General features: G+C 35.9%; 1 protein-coding gene across 1 annotated transcript in view; it reads right to left on the bottom strand.

Annotated features, from left to right (window-relative positions):
• The window catches only part of ITGB3BP (integrin subunit beta 3 binding protein), an 86,184-nt gene that overhangs the window by 69,024 nt on the left and 693 nt on the right, over window positions 1-16,467 (bottom strand). The window lies entirely within an intron of this gene.

Genomic DNA, 16,467 nt, shown 5'->3' on the forward strand with positions numbered 1-16,467 from the left:
TTTATTAGTGATGGCTAATTCTTAGAGAAACTAAATATTTGTATTTAAAAGGTTTCCACTTTAGGTCCTGGGTTGATCTAAGAAGCCCAAGGAGATATGTAAAAGTAAATAAGAAAGTGATCTGAGTTAGACTGTTATCTCTCACTCTAACAGTTTAGTGAGAATCTAAAAACATGATTTATTGTGGGTAACGCGGTTCTCAGATAATTCAGGCATCTAATATCCAAAAGCTGGTAACAGTTACAAGAATCATAAAGACATTTACTAGACAAGACTAGGAGAAACCTAAGAGATTACTTAGGTCATTCAATAGGGAACAGTTGGTGTGATTTGCCCCCTATCACACAGTTTGAGGGAGAGAAACTCAGATTTTACACCCTGTTCATAATAAATCCTTTTTGAATTGAGGGGGAGGAGCTAAAGAGGTAAAGAAAAACAAACCTACTAGAGGAATTTATGACCATCTATTCTTACCATTCTGGTAGAACTGGGCCCAGTGTCAAGATATCAGTTATTAAATTAAGCACCTACTAAATGCTTTTACCCTTTTTAAAAAACTCACAAACAACTGTAGCATAGATGATGCTAAGTGGATTAGGATGATGTTAACAGAAACAGAGAGGAAGAGATGGATGAAACACACAAAGGAAGGACAGGCAAAACTTGATTAGATATGTGGGACAAATATTTTCCTAAAGTTCTTACTCATTTCCTACCAGTATTAGTTAGCAATTAAAAGTGATATATCTCTGATAGTTCTGTAAAGTAATAAGCAGCTCTTGTGGTTACTACCTTGATTTAAAAAAAATGGGCACCCCCAAATAGGCAAAGAACTCAGATTGACAGTTCTCCAAAGAAGATATACAAATGGCTGGTAAACAGAAGAAACGATGCTCAACATCGCTAGTATTAGGGAAATGCAAATCAGAACCACAGACACACAAATCAGAACCACAAGATACCACTTTACAACCATCAGGATGGCTACTATCAAAAAAACCCAGAAAATAAGTGTTGGCCAGGATAGAGAAACTGGAACTCTTGTGCTGGTGGGGCTGTAAAACGGTACAGCTGCTATGGAAATAGTTTGGCAGTTCCTCAAAAAATTAAACCTAGAATGAACATATAATCCAGTAATCCCACTTATGAATATATACCCAAAAGAACTGAAAGTAGGGACACAGATATTTGTACACCCATTCACAATAGCCAAAAGGTGAAAGCAATGCAAGTGTCTGTGGACAGAGGAATAAGTAATAAATTTGGTACATACATATACAAGGGAATATTATTCAGCCTTCAAAGGAAAGAAAGTCCACATGCTACAACATGGATAAACCTTGAAGACATTGTGCTAAGTGAAATAAGCCAAGCAAAAAAGGACAAATACTATATAATTCCACTCAAATGAGGTGCTTAAAGCAGTCATGCACCCCAGTGTTCATTGCAGTACTATTTACAATAGCCAGGACATGGAAGCAACCTAAATGTCCATCAACAAAGGAATGGATAAAGAAGATTGGTACATATATACAGTGGAATATTACTCAGCCATAAAAAGGAACGAAATTGGGTCATTTGTAGAGACACGGATGGACCTAGGGACTGTCATACAGAGTGAAGTAAGTCAGAAAGGGAAAAACAAATATCGTATATTAATGCGTATACGTGGAATCTGAATAAACTGGTATAGACAATCTTATTTACAAAGCAGAAATAGAGACACAGACATTTATGTATGGATACCAAGGGGGAAGCAGGGGGGTGGGATGAATTGGGAGATTGGGACTGACAATATATACACTACTGATACTAAGTATAAAATAGATAACTAATGAGAACCTACTGTATAGCACAGGGAACTCTACTCAGTGCTCTGTGGTGACCTAAATGAGAAGGAAATCCAAAAACGAGGGGATATATGTATACGTATAGCTGATTCACTTTGCTGTACAGTATAAACTAATACAACATTGTAAAGTAACTATACTCCAATAAAAATTAAAAGTATATATATATTATAGAAAAAAAAAGAAAATAGAAAGGTAGTTGCCAGGGGCTAGGAGGAGGGGTAAATAGGGAATTACTGTTCAATGGATAGGAAATTTCAGTTTTGCAAGATGAAAAAAGTTTTGGAGTTGGATGATGGTAATAGTTGTACAACGATGTGAATGTACAGTTGACCCCTGAACAACACGAATTTGAACTGCAAGGGTCCACCTATTCTCGAGTTTTTTTTTTCAAGAAATACATACTACAGTACTACACAATCTGCAGTTGGTTGAATCCGTGGATGCAGTACCAGGGATAGAGAATGCTGACTGTAAAGTTATAGGTGGACTATAACTAGTCTACCTATAGTTATAAGTGGACTATAACTAGAGTAAATCCCCAATTTACTCAAGGGTTACCTGGACTTAAGTGCCACAGAACTGTATACTTTAAAATGGTTAAAATGGTAAATTTTATGCTATGTATATTTCACAATTAAAAATAAATAAATAAAGTTTAAATGGGCACCTACCTATTATATTCTAATTACCTCCCTCTTATGGGTAAACTTATAATCTCTATGGCAGAGGTCTCCAACCCCCAGGCCGTGGACCGGTACCAGTCTGCGGCCTGTTAGGAACTGGGCTGCACAGTGGGCAGTGGCGGGCGAGTGAGTGAAGCTTCATCGGCCACTCCCCATTGCTTGCATTACTGCCTGAACCATCATATCACCCCCCCACACCCCCACCCTGGTCCGTGGAAAAACTGTCTTCCACGAAACCGGTTCCTGGTGCCAAAAAGGTTGGGGACCGCTGCTCTACAGATTACTTCTCACTTTCAACTTTACCCAAATTTACACCAATGCCCACAATTTGAATACTACAGTACCCCTAGTACACTTAGGTGTACTAGGTTTAGGTTCACTGGGATCAAAATTCTGGTTGCTACCAGCATTACTGCTGGTGAGAATTTAAGAAAGATAAAGATATGTAGTTTTATATCAACAGGAAAAGAAAAGAAAGCAACCATGTAGAATTAGCCATATTACTCTCTAACACCATCTTCCACTATTTTATTTAGCTTACCACATGGTAGTATACTGAATAGGATTCTCTAACTCATCAGAACAGAACAAGTGCATGAGTTTTAGTATGTAACATTACTAACAGCAGTTACAATATTTAAAAAAACTATTCTAGAAAAAATAAGCTATCATTTGATTCCTAATTAAGAACCAGGAATAACACCTCAAAGACTCATGAAGCAACATGATTTGAGGTTCCCTTACAGGACTTTTTTTTTTACATTAAAAAATATATTGCTTAATGGATTATTATAAGGCAACCACCCTTGTAACCATCACCCAGGATCAAGAAATAGAAGTTTGCCAGCTCTCCCCCAAAACCCTCCATTTGTCCCATCTTGTTCACCCCTCCTTTCTCTCACATAAGTAACCACAATCATGACTAACAGTAACCCCTCGTCCCTTACAGGACTTTTAAAACATTGGATTAAATATGATTTTCAATAGAGCTGAAGGTAAGAGTGTATGTGTGTGGGGAGGAGATAAAATTAGTAAGGCATATAAGACTCAGGAGCCTTGATGTTATGCCAAATTTTCCCCCTAAGGTTGGGCAAATCACATAATCTCACTAAGCTTCATAAAGGTGATAAATAATACTGGCCTGTAAACCAGTGGTAAATTTCTGAATGGAAGATAAAAATATCACTTAGTATATCAGTGCTTCCATTTACTTCTCTCTATAATGGAGACAATAATATTGCCAGCTACGACTACACAAACAGTGTTTAGAGGATTATGGAATATGCTTATGAGATGCTTAGAAATCCTTTGATGAAAGGCAATGGCCAAATTCACATCCCATGTGACTCTTTAGGTACAAATTGAGAAATCTAAAATGATACCTTTTCCATTCCATGTAAGGGAATAAGCAAAGAAGGGAGAAGAATCTCCTATATCCTTTTGCATTCTCCCTTTCATTCAAGCCTATGCTTTTTCATGTTCAACATTGACAGAGGTCACATAATAATTCACCATCACAGCATGGGTAAGTGGGATTATCACTCCACTGCATGGAGAAATATGGTCACCACGTGAAAGCAACTAAATAAATGATTAATCTTGTTATTCTTCATGATAAAACTAGCCAAAACCTTAACCAGTTATTGGGCAACATGTTTATGGTGTCAAAAGCTGCTCTCTCAAAAGATTAATAAAGAATTAGCTAAAGAATTTTTACAGACATAAAAGGGATATATTGGGGAATACTGAACCCAGAAGATACATGGATGGAGGTGAGAAGTTCTTTGGGTTGAATAAAATGAGAAATGCCATAAGATCATTTCATTCTTAAATGAGTACTCTCAAAAATGAACATTAATAAAACATTCATTACTATTACCTTCTGTGAGAAACATATACATATGTGTATCATCACACATACATATATAAAGGACATGAATAAGTCTTTTAAAAGATTCTACTAAAAGGGGCTAAACAAGTTTATCAGAATTAAATGTGGTAGACTGGTGATATTTTATATACCTTTTTGTATGCATAATATTTTACAACATAAAAATTAACAATAAACTAACATTGATGTCTACCTTTTCTTTGAGATTCCAGCACAGGCATATTTAATTTTTCCCTGACACTGTCCAGATTGCACTAAGGATCTTTCCATTCCATACCTATAATACTTGTGCATGTCCTTCTCATTAAACTTATCAAGTTGAAATAGTCTATTTCCTCCCTAGACTAACGTATTTATATCATTAGCATCTTGTCTGTTAACTGGTAAATTATGAGTTCTAAAAATACTTGTTGAACTACCTCTCCCACTAAAATGCAAACTAGAGAGTGTAACATCTGTTCATATTTGAATCCCCAAAGCCTGACACAGTGATTGGCACAAAGGTGTTATATAAATTAATAATTTATTTAATTTTTTTTTACTTAAAACGTCAGCCTTAAATGCAAGAATATATTTAATTCCTTACATTTTTTATAATCCTTCAATTCTATTTAAGGTGCTTTAAATGCAGGTTCCCAAAGGATGTCATATTAACACTGCCTTATCTCTAAGGCAGTCTCATATGGATTTGTGTTTTATCAGTTCTGGAAAAATATAAGCCATAATTTCTCCAAATATTGGCTCTCCTTGATTCTACCTTTCTGAGACTCCCTCTAGAAGAAATTTTAGATTTTCTATTCCATTTTCCATATCTCTAAACATCTATTTCTTATCATTGATCTCTATGCTGTCAGGCAATTTCTTCAGGTTTATCTTTAGTTGTGTAATTCTTTCTTTAATTGTGTCTAATTTACTGTTTAATCCATCCATTAGCATTTTTTAAAACAATTTGATGGGTATTTTTTGGGAACTTTTAATTTTTATATATTTTTAAAGTTAAAAAATATTCTAGGAATAACAGTTTTTGATATCCTTTACCCAGACTTAATACTTGTTTACATTTTGTCCCAGTTGCTTTATCATTCTCTATAGAAACATACACACACACATACATATACAGTGCAAAATCTTTTTTATGATCCATTGAAAATAAGTTGGAGACACTGCATACCTTTATCCATAAATATTTCTGTGTGTTTTTCTAAGAACAAGGATATTCTCTTACATATTCACAATACAATCATCAAAATCAGGAAAATTTTTTGAAATATAATTGAAATATAACATTAATTTCAGATGTACAACATGATTCAATATATGTTTATATTGTAAAATGATCATCATAGTAAGTCTAGTTAAAATCCATCACCACAGATAGTTACGACTTTTTCTCTTGTGATAAGAACTTTTGAGATCTAATCTCTTAGCAACTTTCAAACATACAATATAGTATTATTAACTATAGTAACCCTGCTGTACATTACATCCCCAGGACTTATTTCATAACTAGAAGTTTGTACCTTTTGACCACCTTCCTCCAATTCCTCCCTCCCTATCCCCCACCTCTAGTAAACACAAGTCTGATCTTTTCTGAGTTTGTTCTTTTTAAAGATTCCAAATATAAGTGAGATCATATGGTATTCACCTTTTTCTTTCTGACTTATTTCATTTAGCATAATACCCTCAAGGTCCATCCATATTGCAAACGGAAGGATTTTCTTCTTTGTTATAGCTGAATAATATTCCATTGTATATATATATCACATTTTCTTTATCCATTCATCCATTGGTGAATATTTGGCTATTGTAAATAATACTGTAATGAACATGGGAGTGCATGTATCTTATGTAGTTAATGTTTTGATTTCCTTCAGATAAACACCCAGAAGTGGAGTTGCTGGATCATATAGAAGTTCTGCATTTTGAGGAACCTCCTTATTGTTTTCCATAGTGGCTGCACCCGTTTACATTCCCACCAACAGTGCACAGGGTTCCCCTTTCTCCACATCCTTACCAGAACTTGCTATCTCTTGTCTTTTTGATAAGAGCCATTCTAACAGGTGTGAGGTGACATCTCATTGTGGTTTTGATTTGCATTTCATTGCTGATTAGTGACGTTGAGCACCTTTTCACGTACCTGTTAGCCATCTGTATGTCTTCTCTGGAAAAAATGTCTATTCAGGTCCTCTGCCCAGTTTTTTTGGTTTTATTTTTAACATCTTTATTGGAGTGTAATTGCTTTACAATGGTGTGTTAGTTTCTGCTTTATAACAAACTGAATCAGCTACACATATACATATACATATATCCCCATATCTCTTCCCTCTTGCATCTCCCTCCCTCCCACCCTCCCTATCCCACCCCTCTAGGTGGTCACAAAGCACCGAGCTGATCTCCCTGTGCTATGCAGCTGCTTTCCACTAGCTAGCTATTTTACATTTGGTAGTGTATACATGTCCATGCCACTCTCTGCGTCTTTATTCCTGTCTTGCCCCTAGGTTCTTCATGACTATGTTTTTTTAGATTCCATATATATGCATTAGCATACGGTATTTGTTTTCCTCTTTCTGACTTACTTCACTCTGTATGACAGACTCTAGGTCCATCCACCTCACTACAAATAACTCAGTTTTGTTTCTTTTTATGGATGAGTAATATTCCATTGTATATATGTGCCACATCTTCTTTATCCATTCATCTGTCGATGGACACTTAGGTTGCTTCCATGTCCTGATTATTGTAAATAGAGCTGCAATGAACATTGTGGTACATGACTCTTTTTGAATTATGGTTTTCTCAGGGTATATGCCCAGTAGTGGGATTGCTGGGTCGTATGGTAGTTCTATTTTTAGTTTTTAAAGGAACCTCCATACTGCTCTCCATAGTGGCTGTATCAATTTACATTCCCACCAACAGTGCAAGACGGTTCCCTTTCCACACCCTCTCCAGCATTTATTGTTTGTAGATTTTTTGATGATGGCCATTCTGACCGGTGTGAGATGATATCTCATTGTAGTTTTGATTTGCATTTCTCTAATGATTAATGATGCTGAGCATTCTTTCATGTGTTTGTTGGCAATCTGTATATCTTCTTTGGAGAAATGTCTATTTATGTCTTCTGCCCATTTTTGGATTGGGTTGTTTGTTTTTTTGATATTGAACTGCATGAGCTGCTTGTAAATTTTGCAGATTAAATTGACAAAGGATTAATCTCCAAAATTTACAAGCAGTTCTGCCCAGTTTTTAAATTGGATTGTTTGGGGGGCTTTTTGCTATTGAGTCGTATGAGTTCTTTGTGTATTAATCCCTTATCAGATACACGATTTGCAATTACTTTCTCCCATTCTGTAGACTGCCTTTTCATTTTGTTGACTTCCTTTGCTGTGCAGAAGCTTTTTGCTTTGATGTAGTCTCACTTATTTTTGCTGTTATTGCCTTTGCTTCTGGTGTCAGATCCAAAAAATCATTGCCGAGACTAGTGTTAAGGAGCTTATGGCTTATGTTTTCTTCAAGAGGTTTATGATCTTAGGTATTACCTTTAAGTCTTTAATCCATTTTGAGTTGATTTTTTGTGTATGGTGTAAGATAGGGGTCCAGTTTCATTCTTTTACATCGGCCTGTCAGTTTTCCCAACACCATATATTGAAGAGACTGTCTTTCATATTGTATTGTATATTCTTGGCTCCTTTGTTGTAAATTAATTGACAAAATATGTGTGGGTTTACTTTTGGAGTCACTATTCTGTTCCATTGATCTATGTGCCTGTTTTTATGCCAATACCATACTGTTTTGATTTTTATACTTTGAAATATAGTTTGAAATCAGCATGATGCTTTCAAACTTTGCTTTGCTCTTTCTCAAGACTGCTTTGGCTATTCAGGGTCTTTTGTGGTTCCATACAAATTTTAGGATTGTTTGTTCTATTTCTGTGAAAAATACCATTGGAATTTTGATAAGGACTGCATTGAATCTGTAGACTGCTTTGGGTAGTATGGACATTTTAACAATGTTAATCCTTCCAATCCATAAGAATGGAATATCTTTGTGTTTATTTCTGTCTTCTTCATGTTCTTTTATCACTGTCTTATAGTCTTCAGTGTACAGGTCTTTTACCTCCTTGATTAAATTTATTCCTAGGAATGTTATTCTTTTTTGATGCAATTGTAAACAGAATTGTTTTCTTAATTTGTTTTTCTGGTAGTTGTTTACTAGTGTAGAGAAATGCAACTGATTTTTGCATATTGATTGAAATCAGGAAATTTATCATTGATACAATACTACTTTCAAGAGTCCATATTCAAATTTTACAACTTGCTCCAAAAATGCCCCTTATAGCCAATCCGCCCCACCCCCTGCTGCCAAGTCTAGGATCCAATCCTGGATCACTCATTGCATTTTATTGTCCCATCTCTTTAGTCTCCCTTACCTAGAACAGCTCCTCCTCAACCTTTCTTTTGTTTGACCTTGACATTTTTCAAGAGCACAGGCTAGTTATCTTTGTAGAATATCTGCCAATTTGGGTTTATCTGACATTTTCTCATGATGAGGCTATGTGGGTTTTTTGCCATAAGTACTACAAAAATGATGCTGTGTCCTTTTGAGAGCATGGTAACTTGAGGCACATGATGTTGGTTTCTCACAATATCAGTGATATGTATTTTGATCATTGATTAAGATGTTATCTGCCAGTTTTCTCCAGTGTAATACATAAGAAATCTTATATGTAAATATCTTGTTTCCTATCAAACTTTGTCCTAATACTTTTAAAGAACCATTGATAATTTTCTAATTTTACCATTTATATTTATTAATTAGCATTCCATTCCAAGGAATAGCTTTCCTTTCTCTCCTCTTTATTCATTTATTTATATCACTATAGAATCATGGAATTTTATTTAATCCAATGGATTATAATCAATTCCTACCATTTATGTTGATGCTTAATTGTCCCAGATTTGGCAATTGGATCATTCCCCTTTCACACTGCCTCCAATGTACCTTATGTACCTGTAATTTTTTGAGCACTTCATTATATTTCCTTATTTGCACATGCACACTCACTCACACAAAATGTTCTCTGCTCCAGCACTGGAATTAGTGTTTCCTTTAAAGAAACTTGGTTCTTTTTAGTGGACAATGGCATTTATAAATCAAAATCTCGGCACTAGGTGTGTTCATTGATACTTATGTCATTGCTTAAAGGCAAGGGACAGAGCTAGAACAGAAAACACACACACATACTTTTCTATCTACCTGGATCTTTATACATATATTTAAAAATCCATGATTTCATATTGATACCTCCAATGCAAAGGCAACATATTTTAAATTCCTCAGCCTACAGTGAAACCCTAGCTCACATTATCTGCAATAAATTTATTCTCTCAAGCCTAGAGCACACAGAAACTAGTTGAAGAAGTGCTAACCCATACTTCTGTGCAAAGCAAATCTATTCACTAAGATTCATTATTTACCTAGTATTCTCAAAATGTATAATGAATACACAGTTGACTCTTGAACAATGTTGGGGGTTAGGGGTGCTGAACCCCCTGCAGTCAAAAATCCATGTATAGGGACTTCCCTGGCGGTCAGGTGGTTAGGACTTCACCTTCCGGTGTGGGGCCGGGGCGGGGGGGGGGGTGCGGAGGGCAGCGGGGCAGGTTCAATCCCTGGTTGGGAAGCTAGGATCCCACATGCCTCGTGGCCAAAAGGCCAAAACATAAAACAGAAGCAATATTGTAACAAATTCAATAAAGACTTTAAAAATGGTCCACATCAAAAAAAAAATCCATGTACAACTTTATACTTGGTCTTCTATATCTTTGGTTCCATAGCCACAGATTCAACCAACCACAGATTATGCAGTACTGTAGTACAGATTTATTGAAAAGAATGGGCATGTAAGTGGACCCTCACAGTTCAAATCCACGTTGTTCAAGGGTCAACTGTAGAGCTAATTTATTGGGTGTTATATAGTATTTCAATTTAATTACAACTTGTATTTCCCTGATGTCTAACAAAATGCTTATTTGCCATTCACGTTAACTCCTTTTTTTTTTTTTTTTTTTTTTTTTTTTTTTTGCGGTACGCGGATCTCTCACTGCTGTGGCCTCTCCCATTGCGGAGCACGGGCTCTGGATGCACAGGCTCAGCAGTCATGGCTCACGGGCCTAGCCGCTCCATGGCATGTGGGATCTTCCCGGACCGAGGCACGAACCCGTGTCCCCTGCATCGGCAGGCAGACTCTCAACCACTGCGCCACCAGGGAAGCCCACGTAACTGCTTTTATTAAGAATTGGATCAAGTCTTTGGACCATTATTTTAATAAGGTTTTAATCTTTTTACTGTTGAGTTGTAAGAGTTCTTCATATATTCTTTTTTTTTTTTTTTTTTTTTTTTTTGGCTACTCCACGCAGCATGTGGGATCTTAGTTCCCTGACCAGGGATCGAACCTGTGCCCCATGCAGTGGAAGCGCAGAGTCTTAATCACTGGACCACCAGGGAAGCCCCAAGAGTTCTTTATATATTCTAAACTTATATTCAGAATATATAAATTAGATGTAGTGTGATTTATCAATTTTATTCCTTTACGGTTGCTTTATGTACCTCGCCTGAAATTTTATCTACCCCATGTTGTAACAATATTCTCATGTATTTCCTTCCAGAAACTTTACTGGTTACATTTAAGGCTATGCTACATCTCAAATTAAGTTTTGTATATGGTGTAAGGTGGAAGTCAAGGTTGTTTGGTTTGTTTTTCCACATGGTGTTCCAGAACCAGTTGGAAAGATTTCTCTTTCCCCAACTGAATTACTTTGGTACTTGGTTTGGTTCTACTTCTGGGCTTTTTATTCTTTTCCATTTTATCTATTTGCCACTATGCCCAAACTACATTGATTTCATTCACTGCCACTTTATATAGTATAGTTAAGTCTAGGTAGTGTACATACTTTGTACATACACTAAGTCTAGTTAGCCTATGTACTCCAACTTCATTCTTCTTTTTTAAGATTGTTTGGACTACTGTAAGTCCTCAGCCTTTTTATAAAATTTTTGAAATCAGTTTTTCTATTTCTTTAAAACGTTTGCCAGGATTGACAGGAATTGCATTGAATCTAAAGATCAATTGGAGGGCTTCCCTGGTGGCGCAGTGGTTAAGAATCTGCCTGCCATTGCAGGGGACACAGGTTCAAGCCCTGGTCCAGGAAGAGCCCACATGCTGCAGAGCAACTAAGCCCATGCATTACAACTACTGAGCCTGCGTTCTAGAGCTCGCGAGCCACAACTACTGAGCCCACGTTCCACAGTTACTAAAACCCATGTGCCTAGAGCCCATGCTCTGCAACAAGAGAAGCCATTGCAATGAGAAGCCCGCGCACCGCAACAAAGAGTAGCCCCCACTCGCGGCAAGTAGAGAAGGCCCACAAGCAGCAACAAAGACCCAATGCAGCCAAAAATAAATAAATAAAATAAATAAATTTATTAAAAAAATAAATAAAGATCAATTGGAGAGAACCAACCTTTTAATATAGTCTTCCAATCCATACATGCCCCTATTTATTTAAATCTTTATGTTCTCTAAGCAACATTTTGTAATTTTCACAGTAGAAATCTTCCATTAATAATTAATAACAGTTAATCTGTTAAACTTATTATATATTTTTTTACATAATTATAAATGGAAAAACTTAACCTTCATTTTCCAGGTGTTTACTGCTAACACGTAGAAATAGAATTGATTTTTGTACACTGACTTTGTGCTCTGCATCTTTGCTAAATAGTTCTAATAATTGTTTTGCAGCTTCCTTAGGATTTTTTTTGTGTGTGTGTGGTACCCGGGCCTCTCACTGTTGTGGCCTCTCCCATTGCGGAGCACAGGCTCCGCACGCGCAGGCTCAGTGGCCATGGCTCACGGGCCCAGCCACTCCGCAGCATGTGGGATCTTCCCAGACCGGGGCACAAACCTGTGTCCCCTGCATCGGCAGGCGGACTCTCAACCACTGCGCCACCAGGGAAGCCCCTGCTTTCTTACTCTTAACAGTGTTGATTTGTTCTAGCAGGCATTTAACTTGAATAAACTCAGACTCTAAAATCTGTCTCCCCAGTGATGGACAGCAGCTGAAATCACTGTTCAATTCTTTCAGCATCCCAGCTGTTGCTTCCTGCCAGGCTTCATGGAGAATCCCTAATCCATGTGCAGTTAAGGGATCCATCAAGGATTCTGGCAGTTTATAACCAGATTTTGGGGCTACCCTCTTTTTAGGATTTTCCCTTTACTTGCCAGCAATTCTGGTAATCTCAAGCTCTTAACCCAGCTCTCCAAAGAAGTAAAACTGGAACTTTCTCGTTGAGTTCTAGCTGTACTACATCATATGGACTGCCCTTGGATAAAACAATATAAATGCAAACTTTGCACATTGTAGTTCCCTTCTTTCAAGGGTCAACTCCCCTCCAATTTCTGCCTAGTATGGTTGCTTTCCAGTGCCTTCAAGAAGTTACTTTTAATATTTTGTCCAGAGTTTAAAATTGTTATCTACGGAAGGTTCAGTTCAACACAATCTACTGTAACATGGAAGTCCATCTACTGAGCTTTTATTTCAACAATTATATATTTTTTGTTTCTAAACATTTTAATCATCCTAGTTTAAAATTTGCCTGGTCATTTTGGGTAGTCTCATTACTTGCTAATTTTTGTGATTCAACTTTTTATTTAAGTATTCTGTTCAATTATTTCATATTGCATCTCAGATAATTCCATTTTGTAAAGTCTTTGGGATCTAAATCCATTGATTACTATGTGTTTTAACTTTCACTCATGGTAGTTTGTTTCCTTTTATGTTTGTTTATCTAGATTTTGGATATTTGGTTGATCTTAACCTGTGAAAAAAGTAGGGGCCTAAACTGAGGATGCTTCTTCCAAAGATGTACATTTAATTTCATTACTAGCCAAGGGATCCATATCAATTAGGGATCATTTTAACTCCCTTCCCAGCTTAAATGTAGTCTCAAGTTTAACTTCCTTACCTTGCCTATAGCCCAAGGCTTAGTCTATCAAGCACAACATGGATATCAGTATTTATATTCAGGGTAATCTGCCTTTCATCTGTGCTTACTGATTACAGATCTGGTTTTGGCCATTTTTGTTTCACCCCTTGAGATTTAACTTCCTCCAAGTTCAAGGATGCAATAAAAAATATGATTTATGCAGGGTCAAGTTGCTTTTGACTAATAGAGTCTGAGAGATTGTTGTCTGCCATATGAGGGGAGTCCTTCATGTCACTGTTACAAGGCTGTATTGTAGCTTCCTCATTTCTGTCCTTACTTTTTTGGCTGACTTTCACAAGCAGGAAAGAATTGTATTTAAAATTCATGTTTTTCATACTTATAGCAAGTACTAACAACTTCAATCTTCTTTTAAAATGTACTTATACTTTTAAAGTAAATGAATTAATAGAACTTTGAATATCTACTATGATTCAAAGGGTGTATATTAAATGGTTAACTTTTACTTAACCTGACACATCATTTCACACTCCACAACAATAAAAATCATTGTACCTGGCGCTATCACCAGCATGACTACAAACCCAAATAGGTGCAATAAAATAGCTTATCAGACCCAGAATATTCTTATATTCATTTTCCTTTATCAAGGAAAATAAAGCGTATTTTAAAGTTCTCTCAGAAAACTCTCAGATTTTTATGAATACATCATCAGAATGGACCCCATAGAAATACTGTTAACCGTTTCCTCCAACACTAAAGCTATTCCAACTTTATAACCTTAATTCAGTCTATAGCTTGGAACAGAATAAAATTAACTCTTACAGGAATAGATGGAATGTCCTTGGCTGAATTAGCATGATAATTCACACTAATTAGAAAGATTAAGCAAGTGATACTAGGAATCTTTATAAAGGAAAAAATATAAGGGGGGAAAAAGCACTAGAAGGGGATTTGATTATTTACAGAAAGAGCTATTACAAAAGTATGTTTGACTTTAGTATTATGCAAATATAAACAGGGTGTGAAATTTGTCTATAAAGATGAAATCTCTTACAAGCAGCAGCTTTATAATTCAATTACAATTTAATGAGTAACTATACTAATCCATGAACTCACTGAGTAACAATCTAAGGGTCACACAGCTGGTAAAGTAGCAGAACCAAGATTCAAACCCTGGTTTGTCTCATTTCAAAGTCTTCAAATCCAAAAAATAAAAATAAAAATAAATTTTTAATTAAGGTTTCAACCTAGATAGAGAAATGATGATGCCACTAATTTTATAATGTACACAGAGGAGGAGCAAATTTGCAAGGGATGATGATTAGCCTAATGAAACCAGGAATAGCATTTATCCAATTCATTTGTTTTCCCAGTTCCAAGATAGCATCTGCCTTATAGAACCAAAGAGAAGGCAGAGAAAACTATACTTATTGAGAATTTAATTCAAGAAAGTAATCTCTAAATCCTTTAAAAACATTTTAAGTAGTATTTGGTGCATACTAAAGAATACATGTATAATGATCAAGTTATGAAGCATAATAAGAAAATAAACACCCATAAACTCACCACACAATTTAAGAACTAGATCATTACCAATATGGATGGGTACACCTGTATGCTCCTTCTCTATTATGTCTGCTTTCCCGAGAAGGCAACCATTAAACTAAATTTTGTATTTATCATTTCTCTGTTTTTCTTCCCTTAATAATCTTATCATATACATACAGAATCCCAAATTAAAGTTTTTATGCTTGTTCTTAAGCTTTATAAAGATAATATGCTATATGTAGTTTTCTACAAATTGGTTCTTTCACCCAGTATATTTTTAAGATTCATCCATCCACTCTATTGGTATTGTACATGTGTTGTTTATTATTCATTTTAGATTAATTTAGGCCATGTATATTTCCACAGTTACTCATTATATTTTTTTCCTGTCAAGGTTTAAAGAAATTAGAAAAGAGGTATATCACACAATCCAATACCCAAAATACCAAGTACCAAAAAGTCAACATCTCAACATCACTTAAAAACCATACCACTTTCACATGTAACTTGCCAAGATGACTTTTTGCACCACTATTTGTGACCCTGCAGTTTAACCACATTGAAAAATAAAAGTTTACTAACAATTGTGGAGATCCTCTACTAAAATACTTTTGCATTATTTAACCATTAATTTGGTCTTATATCACTTTGCCAAAATAAACTCAGTGAAGTTGCTATATATTTAAGATGTCAACCTCAACTTTAAGGTTATGTATTTATTGCCAAAATATAATTACTGCAGACACTCCTAATATAACATGTGTCTGTTAATATGTTAAGAAAACAGTTGTCCAAAAGGTCCCCATTTAACAGTTTTTTTGGGGTTCCCTACTATCTACAGCAGAACAGGGGCATAGTTCAGAAAGTATCACTACTTGTTAAGCAAACACACACGAGTTTCCATTGTATTCCTATTTGGCAGGGACTTTGTTACACTTTCCTCACAGCTTTGTATAAGTGCTAACTGGGTTATTTTTCTAGTGCAAGAGTAGTAAGGCAAGTCTTTTTGCTTCATTTTGGGGAAAGGAAAACCTCTTTAATAATCCATACCTTTTAAGGGTATAAGTGAAACACATATTTATTGATACCTGTGTGTAGGACACCTTATTAGGTGCTGAGTTCCCTAATCTGGAAAGTAGAGATAACAGCAGCGCCTACCTCCCAAAGTCCTTTTTAAGATTCAATGAGAAAATGTAAGGAAATTGCTAAACACAGTACCCAAATCATAATTAAACATTCAACAAATGTAGGTTATTATTTCTGCAAATCTTTCCACTTTCATGTCAATTCCTATTTTATACAGATATCCCTCCTCCCACCCTGTGTTACTTTGTATTTGCTCAAACCTGAATGTAACGGAGAAATAAGTTACTCTAGAAGCACGCAAGAGAGGGTACCTAAATCAGCCTGGGGACAAGAGGCAGCCAGAGAATTTCATGTGTTATATATTATCCCCACCCCCACCCCAAAGAAAACGTTCTTTACG

Source organism: Mesoplodon mirus (assembly GCF_964341445.2).
Source record: "Mesoplodon mirus genome assembly, chromosome: 3".
Taxonomy (NCBI): domain Eukaryota; kingdom Metazoa; phylum Chordata; class Mammalia; order Artiodactyla; family Ziphiidae; genus Mesoplodon; species Mesoplodon mirus.